Source organism: Panthera uncia, chromosome D1 (assembly GCF_023721935.1).
Source record: "Panthera uncia isolate 11264 chromosome D1, Puncia_PCG_1.0, whole genome shotgun sequence".
NCBI classification, from domain to species: domain Eukaryota; kingdom Metazoa; phylum Chordata; class Mammalia; order Carnivora; family Felidae; genus Panthera; species Panthera uncia.
In genome coordinates this window covers 45,813,712-45,819,637 of record NC_064808.1, presented here as the reverse complement: position 1 = coordinate 45,819,637, position 5,926 = coordinate 45,813,712, and the positions used below count along the sequence as shown (strand labels likewise).

Below are 5,926 nucleotides of genomic sequence, written 5' to 3'. Positions count from 1 at the left end.
AATAAATAAAAAAAGAAAGAAAAGAAAAGAAAAAGACTGATAGCTACTCTTTCAAACTCCAGACATTGTAAACTGGAGTTTTAGTTTCATCAACAATGGGGTTTAGGCAAAGAAAAGCAGAAAAAAAAATTTAATTCATTTCATGTTTAATTACATCTGAAGTTACTACTAATAATTACCCATTTCCCAACTTAGTTGTGTTTATGACTTCCCATGATTATCTAAACTAGTTTCACAATTCTTGATGTTTGTATGTAAACATTAAAGGTTTGCAGTTCAGATGGGCAGAAACAGGCATGTCAAAACAATTTGAGAGAAAGATAGTCCTTATCTCTTTTTATAGAATGGCAGCTGAGAAATCAAGTGGGATATAATCTAGTTTAGTTTTACTGGGGACCTTGTCTCAATCTGATTTGTAAGCAAATAGATTCTTTAACTGCCTAGGTTGTAAATAATCTTTATCCTCCAGCTTCTTTTATCAGCCAAGAAAAGCAATTTACAGCATAATGCCTGGATAAACAAAAGCACTTCTAGGTCCAAGTGATTTTTGTCAGTTTCCCTTTAATTATAGCTGATTCCCTTCTTAAAAGGTGATTCATTTCTCATCTCAGATTTTTCTTTCTTGAAGAGGGGGACTTACATGATTCTGTTTTTGCGAGATTAGTATACTTCCTCAACATCCAAATGTGAAATGTTCTTCCATCGCTTATAGGGTAAAGCTTACAAAGGTAAAACCTGAAAGGCCCTCCTCTGGTTTTGCCTCCTGCTGCTCCGTGCCCCCCTCCCCGCACCACCCCCCCCCCCACCACCAGTCCGGTGCCTTCTGCATCCCTGCCCTGCTGAACTTCAAGCACCATATTCCTTCTCACCACTGAACTGGGGTACGTGTGCTTTCCTCTGCCTGGAATATTCTTCTGTGCTACCTTCCTTCACCAGCCACTACCAGCCAACTTTTGTCCCAGATGACATATCCCCTCCTCGGGGAATTTGCTCTGACCACCTTCCCCATACATTCTAGTAGCCCATGCTTATATTGCAGTATTTTGCTCACTTGCAATCATCTAATTATCGATTCTAATTTATTCAAGTTTTGTCTTCTTTGCCAGACTATAAGTTCCTTGGGGACAGGGGCCATATCTATTAGTTTACCACTATACCTTCCTCACATTGTATCCACAGTGATTGGATGCACTCAGTTAATAGGTGTTAGCTGATGGGCAAAAATACAACTCTTAAGTAAAACAGCTAAGTGTATTAAAGTAAAAGAATACACATTTTTAAATATTAACACTGTACATTAAAAAAATTTTTTCTAATGCTTATTTTTTATTTTTAGGGGCAGGGAGGGGCAGAGAGAGAGGGAGACACAGAACACGAAGCAGGCTCCAGGCTCTGAGCTGTCAGCACAGATTCTGACTTGGAGCTTGAATCCACAAACTGTGAGATCACGACCTGAGCCGAAGTCAGACACCTAACTGACTGAGCCACCCAGGCGCCCCTAACCTTGTACACTTAAAAAATATTGACAAAGCAAGATTTGATTCAATAAACTCTAGACACATTCTAGTATCCTTTTCATTGATCTTTAACTGCTACTCATCATGAAAACATTTCTTACTGATTTATCCTGGAATTGTTATCCTAAAGTCAGAAGCATCCTCAGGACAACGTTTTCTCTGTGACTTCAGCTCAGTGATTTCAAGACAGTTTGACAACAGATGCCCTTCCGTCTTAGACTCGTTGGTGGCATTTTCTGCCTCAGTCATAAGGAGTTTATCGCTTGCTCATGGATTGAAATCAGAGTGGCCCTCACTGCCTTCCTCACCTCCAGCTAGGAAAAACCTCCGCTATGAATAAATGACACCAACAAAGAGGTTCCTCGAGTCACAGGAAAGAGAGTTTTTTTTCTTCCTCACAGTCAGCTTTTAGAAGCAGAGTGAAATGATTTTTCCTTGATTTTGCCATAGCTGAGTGATCCTTGCCTGCTCAAACCACAATTAACCTGTCACTTTCAACCTTCCATGCAATACAAGCATGGGCTGCTAGAATGTATGGGGAAGGTGGTCAGAGCAAATTCCCCAAGGAGGGGACATTTCATCTGAGACCAAAGTTCGCTGGCAGTAGCTGGTGAAGGAAGGTAGCACAGAAGAACTTACCATCTGGTTAGGCACAGAAAGGTAAAAAGCAACTCGAGGCAGGATATGCTCAGGGATGTATGAATATGTTAGGGACTAAGTCCTGGAATTTGGGGGTAGGGGTGATTTCTAAGAAGCTTATGTTGATCTCTAAGGAGAAGACTTTGAAGCTTTTACCCCAATTTTCATGTAATTGACTTTTATCGCATTCATGTCTCAGACCCAAAGTTACCTCCCCAGAGCAGCCTTCCCTGACCACCCTGTGCCATTCTTTGTCCCTTTACCATGCTTTATTTTCCATATTCCCCACTACAATGTAAGTTCCTAGAGCAGAGGGTCTGTGTTTTGATCATCACTGGATCCCCAGCACCTAGAAGGGTCCTTAGCCCATAGTAGGCACTCATTAGTGTTTGTTGAATGGATGGAAGGGGGTTGGGGGCTGAATGTATTTGGAAGATGGAAATCCAGGTGACAGAAATGGCATGAGCAAAGGAATGAGGCTGGCTGAAAGCAGGCCATACTGATGGGAGGGAGTGGTTCATGTGAGTGAACAATGGGAGAGTGAGTGGTTGTTTATGAGGTAGGATGGGGCTAGATCATTGAAAACTTTAAACAGCCAGCTGCAGAGTTGCTAGAATTGCAGGATGTGTGGGCTGGGCCTGGCCCAGGCTTGTGCCAGTGAGAATGAGAAGGTGAGGAGATGTTATATAGAAGCCATCGGCAGGCTGTGGTGAATGACAGGATGGGGAAAAAGGGAGCATCCAAAGAAGTGGTCCAGCTGTGGAACCTCCAAGAATGTCGGTGCTTCTGACAGTATCAGCAAAGTCAGAGTAGAAACCGATTTTGGAGGCAGGCAGGTGGGCTCTGTGTGAGCTAGGTGCAGCTGAGGGAACGGCAGGACATCCCAGAGAGGCCCACTGCCCTAGGCGCTGCCACATGGATGCTCCCAGAAGAGGCGAGGGCCTGTTTCCAGCCTGCCCTGAGAGCTGACTCATGAAGCCGCTGGTTCCCACTACACTCTCTCAACAGCGCCACAGGTACAGCAACCACGGGTTCACCTGGGCCTCGCCCCTGCCCCAACTACATTCTGTTTAAAGTCCTCTTGCTCAGTTCTTGTGCAAACCCTCCTCCCATCCCGATGAGGTACATGTCATGCCTAGCTAAGAGCTGATAGCCAGGCATACCAGGCCTTGACCCCATCCTTGTCATCAATCCAAGGTGTGACCAGCTGCTCACCACCCAGGTCTTGTCTTTCCCACAGTGCCGACCATCTAGGGAAATAACGTTTTGTGCCCTTACCTCTGTCTGGATAAATGCCAGTACTCATTTAGACGGACAGAGAATTCCCTTCAAGAACCAGATCAAAGTGTAAGCACTGAAAAGTACAAGTTGTCAGGGCACCTGAGTGGCTTATGTTGGTAAAGTGTCCAACTCTTGATTTTGGCTCAGATCGTGATCTCATGGTTTGTGGGATCAAGCCCTGCGTAGGGCTCTGTTCTGACAGCATGGAGCCTGCTTAAGATTCTCTCTCTCCCTCTCTCTCTGCCCCTTCCCCACTCTTGCATGCTCTCTCAAGATAAACATTAAAACATTTAAAAAAAAAAAAAAAAAGGAAAGCACAAGGTACCTTTAGACCCATTACCTTTATGCCAATGTCCTGTCTTGGTCATCATCTCCTTCCCTCTGTAGCAGCTCACCCAGGACTCGTCTCTAGGGTTTCCCCCACTTCCTCCCTTTTATAAGAGTCTCTGTTTAGAGAGTGATCCTATGGGCAAAGGATGGTTTTTAGAGGAAGACAGACTTGGATTATATCTAGGGTCTACTACCATCAATTGGGGGACCTTGGACAATGTACTTAATCTCTCTGAGCCTCATTTCCTCATCTGTCAAATGCAGAAAATGCCATCTCAAAGGACTGGTACGAGCACTGACCAAGCATCAGTCAATGATCTTCATCACAGAGTGCTGAACACAGTGCCAGACACCCGTGGGGACGTTCCAGAAAAGTTCATTTCTCTTGTGTGTTTCCTTCTTCTGGGAAAGGATTTGGCTGAGTATGGTCTAATTCGTACTAAGGTGTTAATAGCTGAAAAAGCTGAACATTCTTGTACCCTAAGGAAGAGATCATGGTGAGATTTTAGGCACAATCAAGAATCTCTAAAACTTGTAAGAGCTGGACAGCTATGGGGCAGCCTCCAAGGCCCCTCAGACTCCTATACAGTGGCACCAGCACACTTGGCCATTCCAGGGACACTTTTCTTTTTTTTTCCCTTTTAGGCAAACTATGGACACATACCTCTCTTTTCTTTTTTCCCTGACAAAGCCATAAATGATCTGAGTAGTATTCTCATAGCATGGCCCTCCATTTTACCTGAGATGCTTTTTAAATGTACACATCATCAAGCTTCATCTAAAACCCACTGAATCTGGCTCTCTCTGAGGGTGGGATTTGGGAATCTGCTTTGTAAGTAATCTCCCCATTGATCCACTTATATCCTTGTGCCCGAGAACCACTGGTCTAGAACCTTAAAGGGGATAGTTTTATTGAGGTTCCAGAGCAAATAAAGCAAATAAATGAATGTAAAGTGAGTAAAAGTGACCGAGTTTAGGGCTTTGGCTGCCTTAGGATTCTCAACAGAGATACCTGCATGTCCAGATGGGGTCCATCTGGCTGGGAAGACCTTCCCTCCTCTCAGATCCTCAGCTGGATCTTCAGCTTTTTCCACCTTGATTCCAGGCACCTCTAAAACTCCAGTTTGGGCTGACCCTGTGGATCCTGTCCCAGATGGATTCCCCTGCTGGAGGCAGGAACCTCTCTATCTGGCCTCCAAAGATGTGGCCTACTTCATGGTCTCATGAGACTGGACCCAGGCCTCCACCTTGATGATGCGGCTTTTGGTCCATAATCTTTCCTTCTTCTAAGCACTTTGCATCTTTTCCTTCTCCCTCATTTCTCTATCTAGATCACAAATGTGCTAACATGTGCAACTGTGCATGCACATGTGCACATGTACACGCACGCACGCACACACACGCACCAATCCCATTATCCACAGGGTGCAAAGCCTCCGTAATTGAATGAGACCAATGCCTGGCATAAAGTAGGTGCCTAATAAATGCCAGTTCTCTTCCTCTGACCCCTCTCTCTCTTCCAGCTGCTCCATTCTGTGGTAGACTGTCCGGAAAAATGGGAGGGAGTTCGAGAGGGGATATGTTATGACTACATTCCAAAATCTGATCAGCGCGTGGGGCTGGCTGCTGGGTTTCCATGCCTGCATACCAATGAAGCTGCATCTGGAGAAGAATAGTTTGTGACCATAAACCATGACCTTCATTATCCACGGAGGCGGCCAGCAGTGGCAGTCCCTGTAGAAATCGTTCCCATCCCAATTGCGAGGGTGGCAGAGGCGACAAGACTATGCCATTCGTCTCAGCAGCGCTAACAAATGTTTTCTATAGTGCTGTGCAAAATACACTCTTCCGCTATTCTTTCTGGCTGGGATGGGCTTTTTTTTCCAATTAAAAATTAAAATAGCTGCTGAATTTATATTCATTTCTTGGGTTTGCAATTCACGCTCCATTTCTCATAAGCAGACTGCATTATCATGGAGCTCATCTGCTTATATCACCTCTTGGAAACAACCTCTTAAATCTCTGCTTGGTTAAAGATGGTTCCCTTGTGACAGAGTACCAAAGGGCAGAGACACACGGAATCAAGTCAACAGAGAATGACACAAGGCCATGCAGCCTGACCCCTTCCCAGGAAAGAATTCCCCCCAGAGCCACCCCCA

General features: G+C 44.9%; 1 long non-coding RNA gene across 1 annotated transcript; it reads left to right on the top strand.

Annotated features, from left to right (window-relative positions):
• The first annotated feature begins 2,622 nt into the window (after window positions 1-2,622).
• Window positions 2,623-5,670, top strand: LOC125936094 (uncharacterized). Its single transcript, XR_007461927.1, has 3 exons — window positions 2,623-3,172; window positions 4,032-4,264; window positions 5,291-5,670. It is a non-coding gene; the product is annotated as an uncharacterized LOC125936094 (long non-coding RNA).
• Window positions 5,671-5,926: the final 256 nt, after the last annotated feature.